We start from the raw sequence: 16,640 nt of genomic DNA, 5'->3' as shown, positions 1-16,640 counted from the left end.
CTGCCGCTGTTGTTGCAGGCAGCTCACTGCACCGGGATTAGTGTGTGTTCACTGTGTGCTGAGTGTGTTTCACTAATTCACGGATTGGGATAAATGGCAGAGACTAAATTTCCCTCACAGTTCAAAAGAGTGCTTATACTTAAATGGATTAATCCAACACAACTCCTTATTCAATTTTCAGATACCTAGGACTGCCTATCTGTGGCTAGCCTGGCGCTTCCACTCGGTTTATACCCTATGGTAGCTAGCAGTGTTAAAAAAGGCTGTTGACTACTGTACTAGTAGACTTAATGGAACAAGTTCATGGAAAACGAATGCGAAGAATTGTGAAGAATGTGATCCATTCCTACAGAGCAGGTAGGGTAAGTAAGTTTATCTCTTCTCCGGTATCCAAATGAAGTGTCTTAAAGCTAGCGAGGTACAGAGGCTGGCTACTAGTAGCTAGTAAGACCATTAATTCAAAACCAGAGCTGGCTGCTTTTTTCACTATCCTGAGCTGATGGAAGTATTATCAGGGGTTGTGTAGGGTTCTCTTGACGTCCCGCGGACCTCTGTTCGGGAGGTCTAAAAGACGTCCCCGAGACTTTGAGGGGATGTCCTGTAATGGTCACGCGACATTATGCGCGCGACATTTATATTTCCGCGATCGAAAAAAAAAACAAAAAAAACATGATTCGTGATGTAGCGGTATTTCAGTCTATAGGTTTCACCACTGCTAGGAGAGAGGTTGACAGAACATGAACATGCAATTATGATGTATGACAATTATTCAATCAATTACACTTACCTGATGTTTTCACGTCATCCAGTCATGTATGAAATCACGTCCTCCTCGTGCATTACTTATGCTGAGTAGACATGGACCTTTATACCAGGCTAGGATGTGCTGCTTTCACATCTACGGTGTCTTTTTCTTGATAAACTACTACAACGTTTTAATGGGCATATCCCGTATGTTCAAAACATCAGCAGAATAGGCTTAGGCTAGCCTAAGCTAAATTGTTCAAACCATATTGATTCAAAATAAAAAAACTAATAGCCAAAAATACGTAAATGAATCGCAATGCATGCTGGGAAGCAAAACTCAACATGAAATAAAGTACATGAAATATAGCCTAACTAGAATGCATGGACGTTATATCCACTCTAGGCGTTTTCTTGGACCTGTGATCAAACAGGGACAGACTAAAAATAGCCTAGGGACTGTTCGTTATTTATTGAAGGGGCCACCGGAGGAAAATAGGGGAGGGTCATGTCTTTTTATTCTTTGTTGAGGGGAGGGTCACCCAACATTTTTTTTTGTCTAGGAGGGGGGTCACCCAAATTTTGTATTCATGAAAACAGCAAAAAATCAAAGTGGCTTGTTTGATTGTTGATTTCTGTCGCCATATAACGTTCTCTTTCGTTCCATAGCTGTCAACATTGAACATTGAAACTAGCCCAAGGGAGATTTCCCGGGTTTCTCATACAGGAAAATGTCATTCGTCCCCGTTAACGTTGGAAGGGTTGGAGCAAAAGCAGCCTACTTTATAGCCTACATTCATTTGGTCAACTTTATACAGCCCTAAAAATTTACCTTTGGTTTACTTTTAGTTTACCGTGTAGCCTAACTTTAAACAGTGTGCTTGCTTAACATAGTAAAGCATACTTGTGCTTCATTCATCCACACATCCAGCTCCTAACGTTTTGACAAGCATTTCTACCAATTGACCTGTTCCTGCCCATCTCTAGCTTTGCTGTTTTCTGTTTTTGTTGTTTGCAAAAAATATATAGTAGCCTATTTATTGGTAACCAGCAACAAGTGAGCAAGCAAATAACACGCTAGCATTGATGCTATGCTATGATCATGCTACGAATGACGTCATTGACACGTTTGAAAGGCTTTTTAGAACAATTAAGTGACTTTAAAAAATATAATACTCAACCAAGTGTATTGTCTTTGCCTCCCCTTTCGAATACAATATTCAAATTACTTGAAAAAAAATTATATCCCGAGAAAAGTGGATTTTGAGGGGTACAGTTCCATAGACCTCCATTCATTCTGGACTCGCCCGCGAGCGCCCCTAGATGCAGTACCACACCGGAAGCGTTCCGAGAGTGAAGGTTCTCCCCATAGACATAATATACATAGACGCCGCATTGGCTGCTGGAAACAAGAAATGCGGCCGCCATCTTGGACCGGTCATACTCCTCGTTGCGTTGCAGCAGAAGACACAAGATGACAGCACTGTGCAGCATGTTCCTTCTCAAATCGGCGGACCATACTCGGGGGATTTACTTTTCACAAGTAAGATTTAACATAACCGTACTATTGGTTGTATTTTGTGAATAGAATATTACCAGAGAGCTGAGAAGGAGCAATCTTTGATATTACTGTATGAAAATCGTAGCCATCTAGCTAGGCTATGTTTACTCGGTGTTCACCCGGCTATGAACTGAGACTTGATAAGTCATATTCCATAACACTGACTTAGATTACAACTGACACAAGAAGGCTATTGTAGAAATAAATCATACTAGATTTGGCCGGCGAATTTTACACAAGTGGCACAGACTAGCCTATTGGGCAATCGCTAGCTGCTACTTGTAGCCTAAGTGTGTTGGTGGTAGCCTCACTATTTCCTGAATAAAGTAACTTTTCAATAGCTCAACTTCTTTATTTATCAAGTAGCTTAGCCAGACAAGCTACACTTTTCTTGTCATGTGAAATTAGCACAATTTAAAGTAGCTTCCTATGTAGTGAACTAGCCTACTGCTGTGTTTGTGTTAGGCTACTAATACATTTGACTGGGTGGTAGTTTTGTGTAGTGTTTTATTCATGGCAGAGTAACTGATAGTTTAGCTCACTAAAATTTCGAAGTAGCTTGCCCAACACTGTATTATTCACATGCCATTTACCCTAACAAGAATAAGATGCCTCTCAAATTCCTTTTCATTCATTTATTTATTATTTTGTATCTCTCCAGAACAACTGCCTTGTTCAAGAAGACTGTGAATGAACTGAACGGTCTCCTCACACCCCTGGAACTGAGGAAGGTGCAGCTCTTCATTGCAGTACTGCAGGGCATCTGCTACACTGTGACTGAATGTTTGATTTATGAGCTCCACCTTCATCACCTGCATTCGCCACTCTGTGTCCCATTTTCCCATCGTCTGGTTGACTCAGTCCTCTTTTATGGAGTTTACCCAGTTTACTATGCCATCTTATTTGCCCACCTGCTGTCTGAAGCACTTTTGTTCTCAGCCAAAGTGTACCCAAGCAATTTTAGCAAGGTGGGAACATACAAAATGACATGCACCAGTTGTCGAAATCATAGAACCAACTGCATGACGGTAACTCTGTCTCACTGGAACCTTTCTGTGAACTGTAAATAACAGATGCTGTTGATGAACCCATTGACACTGTACAAGTGACAAGTCACCTTTTTGTCTTAAATTGATGAACTGTTACACTTACTATGCCAAACCAATGTCTGATTTTTAAGGATCAGAAACAAACCTACAAACTTGCACTTTACAATATTTATGGAACTTGTCTAACAAATGCTGTTGATATTGAACCCAGTTACTCCATTTCCTTTATGCCACACCAATGTCTGTTCATCACTTTATTTTTGATGGCACTGAACTGAAAATGTTAATGGATTTTTTTCTATAAATTTAACTCATTAAAACTTATAGGTAGGTATCTGAAAATTGAATAAGGAGTTGTGTTGGATTAATCCATTTAAGTATAAGCACTCTTTTGAACTGTGAGGGAAATTTAGTCTCTGCCATTTATCCCAATCCGTGAATTAGTGAAACACACTCAGCACACAGTGAACACATACTAATCCCGGTGCAGTGAGCTGCCTGCAACAACAGCGGCAGTGAGGGGAGCAGTGAGGGGTTAGGTGCCTTGCTCGAGGGCACTTCAGCCGTGGCTACTGGTCGGGGTTCGAACCGGCAACCCTCCGGTTACAGTTTTTGTCTATGCTGTCAAACGTGGATTAGTTATGATCGCAGTTTTTATATTGGATGTCATCACTTTATAATATATCATATATCAGAATATTCTATTACTGTTAAGCCCACTATGAATATACACACAACCATGTTTCCTGTATCATACAGCTTTTCTACTGGGAGGTTTACAACTTATTCTGAGTCAATTTACCCAAGTTTGTCACTAAACCACATAGGCCTACTTGGAATACCCCTCAGATGTCTGAATGGCACTGATCTCACTTAAATGTTTATGGAACCTTTCTGTGGACTGTGAATAATGCTGTTGATGGAACTTTTCTGTCAACTGTGAACTATATTTAACTCATTGAACTTGTATCAAACTAGTTTTGTCTATGCTGTCAAATATGGATTATGTTCCCAGTTTTGATATCGGACGTCAGGTCACTTTATCATATATCAGAATATTCTATTACTGTTAAACCCACTATGAATATTAAAATACGCTAAATCATGTGTCCTGTATCATAGCTACATGTATGACCTTTGCAGCAAAAAAAAACGCGGGAGAATCTGTTCGGTATTCAGTGAGATATGATTAATTAAGTGCGCTGACAGCTCATCTCACCGGCCAAACAGATTACACTGAGTGGAGTGGATGACCGGTCCAAGATGGCGGCTCCAAATCTCGTCAGCGCTAGTAAGGAGTAGCGGTCGATGCGGCGTCTATGTATATTATGTCTATGGTTCTCCCCTTATTAGACATTCTCTGGAAACACTAGTAGCTACCTAGCTAGCCTCTGTGATGGTACTTCAGACTTTGGTTGCTACTATTCACAACTACCATCATCATTATCATCTAGTTTCCAAGGTGTGTGCACAGGTAGATAGATAGATAGATAGATGGATATATAGATAGATACTTTAGTCAACCCGAGGGAAATTTTAATAATTGAAACAGTTTAGTTAGCTGGCTAGCTAGCTAGCAGCTGGCTGAGTTTGTGTAATTTCCTGAAGTTGAAAGAGAGTTTGTTCAGGCCTTAATAGATATCCTGTGTTTAAAAATAAATCGTTTCTATTCTTTCCTCTAAATTCCATGTGTTGCAACTCTCACTGGTAACTTTGTTAACTTATCCAGCAAACTATTAAAAATTCACGACTGTAACAAAACACTGCAACTCTCGCTTGACCTCGAACTAGTCCATCTTCCTGTTTCTGCCTTGTCGCGCTTGTCTAAAAAAAAATGAGTGGTGCGCTACCTCCATAGACAGTAAAAGAAATGGACGAACAGACTCCGTCGTTTTCAATGAGAGGGCACTGAGTCAAATAGAACGATTTTTCAGTTGGTCCCCCCAGTACTGCGCAGCCTCACACTTAACTTCGTGACGATAGCCATAGAACTGAATCTTGTAACTCATATGATAGACACACAGAAATTCTTCTCACATTTCCTTCGCCTTCAAAGTCATCAAAGTTAAACATTTATTTATGTATTATTATTAATATCATCCTCACCAAGTCGTGTTAATGTTGAAGCTACCATACATGATCATCTTCAAAAACAGTCATGCTAAAACAAAACAAAAAAGTTATAGCCTTGAAGCTATTTTCTTTCCACTTTTCCGACCTACGGTCAATCCATTGAAAACCTCTGAAATGATTACTGCCGTTTTTTTTGTTTTTTTTTTTAAATTAGGTTGCCTCTGTGTAATGCTTTACCTTAAAGGAGAATTCCGGTGTGATATTGACCTAAAGTGTATTGAAACATGATACCGAGTGTGAACGTATGTCTCATAGCCCATCTCGACTTGTCCCCTGCACTCCAAAATCTGGCGCTAGTTAGCCGATGCTACCAACAACTTTTTCAGTAGTGGTGCTTCGGCATCGGGCTAGCCATGCAAATAAATCACTGTTTTACACCCATTTACGAGGCTCAATGTATCTCCACACTTCATTGGTAGACTTCCTAGGGCCCTGACATTTAAAACGAGACATTGAGAACTTTGAAAAAGCACTGGTAGTTTACTTACAAGACGATTTATACAGACAGTATCTTCACGAAGTTTAACGTTTGCAGCCATCTTGAATTTAGTCACGATAAGTCGAGCAACGAGTAAGAATGAACAGGTATGATAAGGGATCAGATTCCAAAAATAATTCAGTGGAAATGCATGGATTCCAGTTGGAATCCATGCATTTCCACTGAATTATTTTTGGAATCTGATCCCTCGTTGCTCGACTTATCGTGACTAAATTCAAGATGGCTGCAAACGCTAAACTTCGTGAAGATACTGTCTGTATAAATCGTCTTGTAAGTAAACTACCAGTGTTTTTTCAAAGTTCTCAATGTCTCGTTTTAAATGTCAGGGCCCTCGGAAGTCTACCAATGAAGTGTGGAGATACATTGAGCCTCGTAAATGGGTGTAAAACAGTGATTTATTTGCATGGCTAGCCCGATGCCGAAGCACCACTATTGAAAAAGATGTTGGTAGCATCGGCTAACTAGCGCCAGATTTTGGAGTGCAGGGGACAAGCCGAGATGGGCTATGAGACATACGTTCACACTCGGTATCATGTTTCGATACACTTTAGGTCAATATCACACCGGAATTCTCCTTTAACATACGGTCGTGTATGCTAGGTTTTGCTTACGAGTTACCGTCAGTAAGGTGGACTGAGCTTCTTATCCAAACAATACGGTGATCTCCCTACGGCGCGAAAGAGAGATTACGTCAAAGCTAGCTTCCCTCCAACCAAACAAGCTAACCATTCTTCTTACGGGTAACCAACATTACGGACGAGGTAGTGGAGTCTGTTTTGCCTTTGTAGTGTTTATGTTGATTACACAAAAGCTACAATATCAGCACAGGATATATGTTATATGAAGTTATGGTATTTCAAAAAAATCCTAGAATGAATGGACTTCTATGGGAGTTAGCAGAGAGGTGGTCCCTCCAGCCTACGTCGATTCTTCTACTTCCGGGAATTCGCCTGCCCCCTTGGCTACCTCGCGCTACCTGGCTTCAATCCTGGCGCACCAGCAAGATTTACGTCATTTTGACGTCACATTGTCGCGCTACCGGTCGGGTGCGTCAGGTATGTAGAAGCCATTACGGTACCGATCCACTTGCACGACACTTCATTTTGTCGTGTCGCATTCCACTCTAGTCCTATGGGTGACGTCAAGCGACTTTAATGCGCCCGCAAAGCATTCCGGGAAGGCAGCGCTGCATTTGAAAATATGTCACGCATCAAAAAGCTGGGCGAAGCCCATCTTTATGCAAATGAATCCGTTGAACGCGAGGCGACTCTCCAATGAAAGGACGAGGTTGTAGGTCCTTTGTTCTACCACAACGGTGCCTGTGAAACTTTGGTTCCGCTTACAAGACAAATAATGTTTTAACGATCTCTTCCACGACCACCTAGTAGTCCATAAAACAAACGAAACTAGGATTTGGATGATATTGACTGTTGGTGTTTCTGGTGAGGATTTGAGATTGCATTGAGTTGTTTAAATAAAACAAGATTTCCAAATGGCTTGCATAGTTTGTTTAGGCTATTAATGTGTTGTATACTATGTGTTGTATACTATTGTAATGCCTAAAATTGTGGTCCATTTGTGAAAAAACACTTAAGATACGTTAAAACGAACAGAGTATGAGCTGGTAACTGACATTTTAAACAAAACGCCCACACACGACTGAACGTGGGGAGGCAGCACGACATCTATGCGACAAAACAAAATGAAGTGTCGTGCAAGTAGATCGGTACCGTTACGCTCTAGCAGTGCGTAATTCTGCTTCAGTGAACAAATACATTTGGTTATTTCACATAAATAGCCAGTTTATGATCTACAGTGTAGAGTTGGTAAGTTATGGTAGGCCAACTTGGAGTGAATATAAAACAGGGGAAATTATTTGTGTATAGCTAAGCAGCTAACAATTCTTCGTTTTTGGTTACGGGAACGTTAGTTTTTGGTTCCCGAACGTTCCCTGGCAGGTGTGCACGTAGACATATTGCCGAACACTGGAAGCGCAATCGTGCTCTCACGACAACCACGCCGTTAACTTAAATAGGTTAACATCACTCTTAAGTTCGCATTCAAGCAAGCAAAACGATGATTTGAAGACATCTGTTTCGCTGGAAGGCAGTGGCGTGCGGTGACCATACATTTTGGTAGGGCAGAAAGTCTGAGTTTTTTTAATAGCCTATCATTTTGGGCTACATTAAAATTACATATTTTACAGGACTTTGCGGTATGGTTAAATCATGTCACAGTCAGAATTGTAGATCAGTAACCCAGCACCGTTCTCATCACGTTAAACCAGCGAAGCATAGCAACGTTGGGTAAACAAAACAATTTTTTTTTGTGTTCTGTCTGGCCTGCTAACTATCTAATATTTTTAAGTAGTTGGGTTTTATAACTGCAACTCAAGACAGTTAGTGTTATGGATAATTGTCTAACCACTCACTGTAGAAACTAGGCTATATTGATAGCTCATTCTGAATGCAGCAGCCTATGCCATAGCCTACCTTCGAACACTGTTGCCTTCTCGTTTTTGCGCTGTCAAAAGATGCTATTAAATCCACTAGAAGCCAGCTACTAAACCAAGGAAGACACCAGGGTTAGCTAACGTATCTTCTAATTTCAACCTCTCAAATAGTTTTTTTAAACAGAAACTCAACACGGTTAACAGGTGCAACACTACTCGCCATTTCTGCATCTTGAAATGAAAAGATAGGCTTAATTTATAACTGGTGGAATAATTTGAGTAGGCTAGTTCTAGAATATGACCATGGGGCAGACTACTTTACGACCATACAGGCGTCTTTTAGCGCGGATTGCAATCCTTATTGAAGCTGCTAGGGTTATGCGATAATTTATTGAGGAATGCGATCGTCGAGGTGCCCTGCACCAACATTGCATGACACATTAAACTCAACGAGAATCGCCACCATCATCCAAAAGTTGATGTCAATGGACCAAAAATAGTTGGAAAGCCTACAGAAACTATAGATAATTAATGTGACAATCACATTATTAAAAGTAGACTTGGAGCAATGATTTACTGAGGAACTATTTTTTGTGGAGGATGCTTCAGGTAGTTCGATGCCCCACCTGCCCATCACACTTCACCAAGACGGTGGCCATTTCAGTAGATTTACTCACTAACATTGTTGTGGAAACACAATAAGCATGGAAACTAAATGCACACTTCCTGCAACTGCATTAGCTACTTGAAATAAGTTACTCCTCTAGTAAGTATTCACATGAAATAAAACAATAAAACATTGAGACCATTCAACAACAAAGCACACTGGGTAATAACAAATTTAACACATGAACTTGTTGCTATGGACTCGTCTCTAGGCTTCCTCAGTCATTGTAAAGCTGCCGAAGCTGAACATTATCCAAAACTCAATTTCTCAGACGAGCGTCAATTTAGGAGCTTGCTACACTCCTTCCTTCTCAAATGACTTGAAAAGGCCGTTTGCACAATTTCACAAATAATCACAGGGACCAAAAAATACCTAACATGCCAACTTTTTCCGGGTTTATCATTTTAACTTTTTCCCGCTGTCTTGCCGTTTAAATATTTTCCCGTATAATACCCCATATTACTGTACTCTCATAACATTAGTCCTGCATTCTGGCCTGTCTCTGTGTTGTCCTGTTGTTACCCCTTGCCCTTCCAGTGAAACAGATGTATTCAAATCATCATTTTGCTTGCTTGAATGCGAACTCAGAGTGATGTTAACCTAGGCCTATTTAAGTTAACGACGTGGTTGTCGTGAGAGCAGGATTCATTGGCGCTTGCAGTGTTCGGCCATAGGCTATGTCTACGTGCGCACCTGCCAGGCTACTCAGCTACGAGTAGACAATTCCCCCTGTATATTCACTCCAAGTTGGCCTACCATAATTTACCAACTCTACACTGTAGACCATAAACTGGCTATTTATATGACCAATGTATTTGTTCAACTTTATGAAGCAGAATTACGCACTGCTATTTGGAACGTAACACATTTTTGTTGGCAGGAGAGAGAATGACAGCGATTAACAAATTGCACTTGTTGCTGGTTACCAATAAATAGGGCCTACTATATATTTTTTTGCAAACAACAAAAACAGAAAGGATGGAGACAGCAAAGCTAGAGATGGGCAGGAACAAGGTCAATTGGTAGAAATGCTTGTCAAAACGTTAGGAGCTGGATGTGTGGATGAATGAAGCACAAGTATGCTTCATGTGAAGCATGCACACTGTTTAAAGTTAGGCTACACGGTAAACTACAAGTAAACCAAAGTTAAATTTAGCTTTTTTAGGGCTGGATAAAAGTAGGCTACTTTGTTGCTCCAACCCTTCCAACGTTAATGGGGATGGATGTTGACATTTTCCGTATTTTGCGTGAGAAACCCGGGAAATCTCCCTTATTTTCATTGTTCAATGTTGACAGAGCTATGGAACGAAAGAGAACGTTATTGTCATGAGCCCTCTCACTCCACCGGGTTACCACCTTAAGTGGTTTCCATTATCTTCCACTCTGCTCACCACTCTCTCTCTACTCAGCCTAACTAGCTCCACCTGTCCCTGCTCTGCTCTGCTCTAATTACTCTGCCAGCTGCGCTGCATTACCCACTAACCTCTCCCAGTATTTAAAGCCCTGTCTTTCAGCTCTCCTTTGTCAGATCGTCTGCAAAGCTCACACCCGGAACCTGTTTGCTCGCGCTTCTGGCTCACGCTTGTTTTGTGACCCCGGACCTGCCTGAATCTTGGATTCTCTTCTGCCCCAGAAAACCAGACCTGCTTTCTGCCGTAACGACTCCTGACTACTCTTCGATCCCGGTAACTCTGACCAGCCTTCTGCCTTGCTACTACGAATTTGGATCTCCCTTGAACTGTACTTCTGCCTCGTTTCATCCGCCCTGTTGTGTCTGTGTTCCCCCCCCAGGACTTCCGGACCACCCACCACCGGCGTCATAGGACGCATCGGTGCCACTGGGGGGGACAGTCACAGCACATTGGACGGAACCCCTGTATCCCTGTTATTCCCCTGGAATAACCCCTGGAGCCTTCACTCACTCCCTACTTCCCTTTTCCCTGAAGTTTAATAAACTTTCTGGTGTGACGCAATTGTGGTCCTCTGGTCGTCTGTCTGAACCGTGACAGTACGATCTGACCATCATGGACTCAGCGCACACTTCCCCCGACATGGAAACCGACGAACCTGAGCAACCCACCGCCATGCAACGCCTGGAACACACTGAGAGAGGGCTAGCCCGCATGAGCGGCGACATCGCCTCCCTGCTTCAGGTCGGCCACCAACAGCATCAGCAGTTCCAGCAGCAGTTCCAGCAGCAGCAACAGCTCGCCATGATCATCCAACTCCTCACCAACCTTACCCCAGCCACTCCGCCCACCGGCCCAGTTCCAGGCAGTCTGCCCACCAGCCCTGCCCCCGAGTTACCTGCCCCGGTCATTGCAGCCGCTGCTCCGGAACCCAAGATTGGAAACCCCGAGCGGTTCAACGGCGATTCAACCCAGGTCCGGCCATTCCTGACTAGCTGCCGACTTCAGTTCTCCTTGCAGCCAAGGACCTTCGCCACGGAAGGGGCTAAAGTTGGGTATGCCATCACTCACCTGACGGGCCGAGCTCGACTCTGGGGAACAGCGGAGTTCGAACGTCAAACCCCCGCATGTGCAACCTTCGACCTGTTTGCTGAGGAGATGCTGAAGGTGTTTGACCTGGATTCACCAACCGCAGAGGCGTCTCGTGAACTGTTCAGTATTCGGCAAGGCAGACGTACAGTCGCAGACCATTCCATCGACTTCCGAACCCTGGCAAGACGAAGTTCTTGGAACACACCATCGTTGGTGGACGCGTTCTTCCATAGCTTGGCCGACTATATCAAGGACGAGTTGGTCTCCCATGAACTGCCTTCCACTCTCGATGAAGCCATCGCACTGACTGTCCGGATCGACAGAAGGATACAGACCCGTAGTCGTGAGAGGGGGCGCCAAGGTCCACCAACTACCGGCATTCGGGGAGATCCGACTGGGCTCCTGTCATCTACTGCCACTCACCCAAGTCAGCTTGACCAGTCTGAGCCCATGGAGATTGGGCGAGCCTCTCTCACTCCTGCAGAGCGCCAGCGCCGCTTCACCTCAAACCTCTGCCTCTATTGTGGAGGTGATGGACATCGTGTGGTAACCTGCCCTTTAAAAAGCCGAAGCTCACCGGGCATAGGGGGAGTCCGGTTGAGCTCAATGACCATCCAGTCCTCCGACCGCAAACCCCTGCCCGGGCACTGGACTGCCCGGGCACTGGACGGACACTTACTCGGATCGGTCACTCATGTCACGGCCCCGGTCTCGATGGGTCTGTCCGGAAACCATCAAGAAACTATCCAGTTTCACCTGCTCCCCTCTCCAGGCCAACCCCTCATCCTGGGTTACCCATGGCTCCGCCGGCACAACCCTCAGCTCGACTGGGTGACCGGGGTGATCAGGGAGTGGGGAGAGGACTGCCACCGAACCTGCCTGCTTGCTGCCGCACTACCCCCTCGGCCAATACCCACTAACTCCGCTCCTGACCTCTCCAATGTCCCAGAATGCTACCATGGTCTCAGAGAAGTGTTTAACAAAGCAAGAGCCACATCTCTGCCCCCTCACCGACCGTACGACTGTGCCATCGACCTCCTCCCTGGAACAGCCCCTCCAAAGGGCCGTCTTTATTCGTTGTCTGCTCCTGAAAGAAAGTCCATGGAGGACTACATCAACGACTCTCTGTCCGCAGGATTAATCCGTCCATCTTCATCTCCTGCTGGTGCTGGCTTCTTCTTTGTGGGGAAGAAGGACGGATCTCTTCGCCCCTGCATCGACTACAGGGGACTCAACGACATCACAGTGAAGAACCGTTACCCTCTGCCTCTGCTCACCTCTGCCTTTGAGTTGCTCCAGGGAGCCACTGTTTTTACCAAGTTGGATCTCAGAAACGCTTACCACCTAGTGCGGATCCGGGAGGGAGATGAATGGAAAACCGCATTCAATACACCAACAGGCCACTACGAGTATCTGGTTATGCCTTTTGGCCTCACCAATGCTCCTGCTGTGTTCCAGGCTCTAGTGAATGATGTGCTGCGGGACATGTTAAACAAGTTTGTCTTCGTTTACCTGGATGACATCTTAATCTACTCCAGAAACCTGTCTGAACACACCCGCCATGTCCAGCAAGTCCTTCATCGTCTCCTGGAGAATTCCCTCTACGCCAAGGCAGAGAAATGTGAGTTTCACGTCAAGACAGTGGCCTTCCTGGGGTACATAGTGGCAGAGGGAAGTATCCAAATGGATCCTGCCAAAATATCAGCAGTCACTTCATGGCCAGTTCCGGAGAACAGAAAGAAGCTGCAACAGTTTCTGGGGTTTGCTAACTTCTATAGAAAGTTTATCCGGAACTACAGTACCATTGCTGCCCCTCTCACTGCTCTAACCAGCACCAAGCAACCCTTCACCTGGACCCCAGCAGCCGACAAAGCCTTCAGTACCCTCAAGGTAAGGTTCACCTCCGCTCCCATCCTCCAGATGCCTGATGTGGACCGGCAATTCATTGTGGAGGTGGACGCCTCGGATGTGGGAGTTGGTGCTGTGATTTCTCAGTGGGCTGCGGAGGATAGGAAGCTCCATCCCTGTGCCTTTTTCTCACGTCGGTTGTCCCCCTCTGAGTGCAATTACGACATAGGGAACCGAGAGCTGCTGGCTGTGAAGCTTGCCTTGGAGGAGTGGCGTCACTGGCTGGAGGGGTCCACCATTCCATTTCTCGTTTGGACCGATCATAAGAACTTGGAGTACATCCGCACGGCCAAACGGTTGAACTCCAGGCAGTCCCGCTGGGCCCTGTTCTTCACCAGGTTTAATTTCACTCTGTCATACCGGCCTGGATCACGCAACACCAAGCCAGACGCCCTCTCCCGTCAATTCCAGAAGGATGACACCCCCTCCAAGGATCCTGTGTCGATTCTGCCAAGTCCCTGCATCGTAGCAGCTCTGACCTGGGCTGTTGAGGAACAGGTGCTGGAAGCTCTCCGTAACCAGCCAGGTCCCAGCGCTTGCCCAGCTGACCGCCTTTTTGTCCCCGAAAACCTGAGGTCCCAGGTCATTCAGTGGGGACATGACTCCCGCCTAGCTTGTCACCCTGGCTCCACCCGCACTTACAACCTGCTCGCCCAGAGGTTCTGGTGGCCCTCTCTGAGAAGGGATGTACGGGAATTCGTCCAAGCCTGCCCCATCTGCAACCAACACAAGTCGTCCTGCCAGCCCCCAGCCGGATTGCTGCAGCCCCTGCCTGTGCCCAGACGTCCCTGGTCTCACATCGCCCTTGACTTTGTCACGGGGCTGCCCCCTTCAAGTGGCATGACCGTCATTCTCACCATAGTTGACCGATTCAGCAAGATGGCACACTTCGTTCCCCTCCCCAAGCTCCCAACCGCCAAGGAGACCGCCCAGGTGGTCCTGGAACACGTCTTCCGGATCCACGGACTGCCAAAGGATGTAGTTTCTGACCGTGGCCCACAATTCTCCTCCGCCTTTTGGAAGGAGTTCTGTCACCTGCTGGGAGCCACAGTCAGTCTGACTTCCGGATTCCATCCCCAATCCAATGGGCAGTCAGAGCGGGCAAATCAGGAGCTTGAGAAGGCACTGCGATGCATGACCTCACGCAACCCCCACTCCTGGTCGCAGCAATTGACATGGGTGGAGTACGCACACAATTCTCTGACCTGCTCTGCCATCGGTATGTCCCCCTTCCAATGTGTTTATGGATACCAGCCTCCTCTATTTGCCAGCCAGGAAGGGGAGGTTACTTGCCCATCTGCTCTTGCTTTTGCCCGTCGATGTCGCCGCACCTGGTCACAAGCCCGAGCCACACTCCTCAGATCCGTTGCCAGCTACACTACCGGGGCCAACCGTCGGAGAATTCCTGCTCCCACCTACCATGTTGGTCAAAGGGTGTGGTTGTCATCGAGGAACCTGCCACTCAGGGTGGAGTCGCAAAAGCTGGCACCTCGGTTCCTTGGCCCATTCCCTATCATAAGAGTGATTAGCCCAACTGCTGTCCGGCTCCAACTGCCTAATTCCATGAGGGTGCACCCCACTTTCCATGTGTCTAAGATTAAGCCCATTCATGAGAGTCCGCTGGTCCCTGCTGCGCCTTCTCCTCCTCCTCCACGGCTCGTCGATGGTGGTCTAGTTTACACTGTCCGCCGCCTGCTTCGGTCCAGACGGAGGGGTAGGGGTCTCCAGTACCTCATTGACTGGGAGGGCTATGGACCTGAGGAAAGGACCTGGGTGCCGGCTAGTCGGATTGTGGATCGGACTCTCATCACCGCCTTCCACCAACGGCATCCTGATCAACCTGCAATCCGTAGGGGCCGCCCCAGAGGGGTCCCTAACCGTCCTGCCCGCCCAGCTTCCCGTCCTGTGCCTGACCCTGTCTCGGGACCTGTCCCATCTCCCGACCACGATGGGGATGAGGATTCCTCCGAGGATGAGGACGTTCACTCGGACCGTTCGGAGGAGTTCTAGCCCTCCTCCGGCTCCCCTCCTCCCGCCCGGCGTGGTGTTGCTCTTGGGACTTCTGGGGCCGTCCCTTGGGGGGGGGGGTTCTGTCATGAGCCCTCTCACTCCACCGGGTTACCACCTTAAGTGGTTTCCATTATCTTCCACTCTGCTCACCACTCTCTCTCTACTCAGCCTAACTAGCTCCACCTGTCCCTGCTCTGCTCTGCTCTAATTACTCTGCCAGCTGCGCTGCATTACCCACTAACCTCTCCCAGTATTTAAAGCCCTGTCTTTCAGCTCTCCTTTGTCAGATCGTCTGCAAAGCTCACACCCGGAACCTGTTTGCTCGCGCTTCTGGCTCACGCTTGTTTTGTGACCCCGGACCTGCCTGAATCTTGGATTCTCTTCTGCCCCAGAAAACCAGACCTGCTTTCTGCCGTAACGACTCCTGACTACTCTTCGATCCCGGTAACTCTGACCAGCCTTCTGCCTTGCTACTACGAATTTGGATCTCCCTTGAACTGTACTTCTGCCTCGTTTCATCCGCCCTGTTGTGTCTGTGTTCCCCCCCCAGGACTTCCGGACCACCCACCACCGGCGTCATAGGACGCATCGGTGCCACTGGGGGGGACAGTCACAGCACATTGGACGGAACCCCTGTATCCCTGTTATTCCCCTGGAATAACCCCTGGAGCCTTCACTCACTCCCTACTTCCCTTTTCCCTGAAGTTTAATAAACTTTCTGGTGTGACGCAATTGTGGTCCTCTGGTCGTCTGTCTGAACCGTGACAGTTATATGGCGACAGAAATCAACAATCAAACAAGCCACTTTGTTTTTTTGCTGTTTTCATTAATACAAAAGATGGGTGACCCCCCCTCCTAGACAAAAAAAAGTTTGGTGACCCTCCCCTCAACAAAGAATAAAAAGACATGACCCTCCCCTATTTTCCTCTGGTGGCCCCGTTTATAAATAACGAACAGTCCCTTAGATAGATAGATACTTTATTCATCCCCAGAGGGAAATTACAGAACATTACGTTATACGTTAGCAGCTGACATTATGACAACTTTTCATTCAGTTTCATTCAGTTATTGAAAACTTTATTAGCTACATACACAGCCAAAAATGTTACTTACTTT

The sequence above is a fragment of the Alosa sapidissima genome, chromosome 13 (assembly GCF_018492685.1).
Source record: "Alosa sapidissima isolate fAloSap1 chromosome 13, fAloSap1.pri, whole genome shotgun sequence".
Classification (NCBI taxonomy): domain Eukaryota; kingdom Metazoa; phylum Chordata; class Actinopteri; order Clupeiformes; family Clupeidae; genus Alosa; species Alosa sapidissima.
This window is presented reverse-complemented; position numbering follows the sequence as displayed.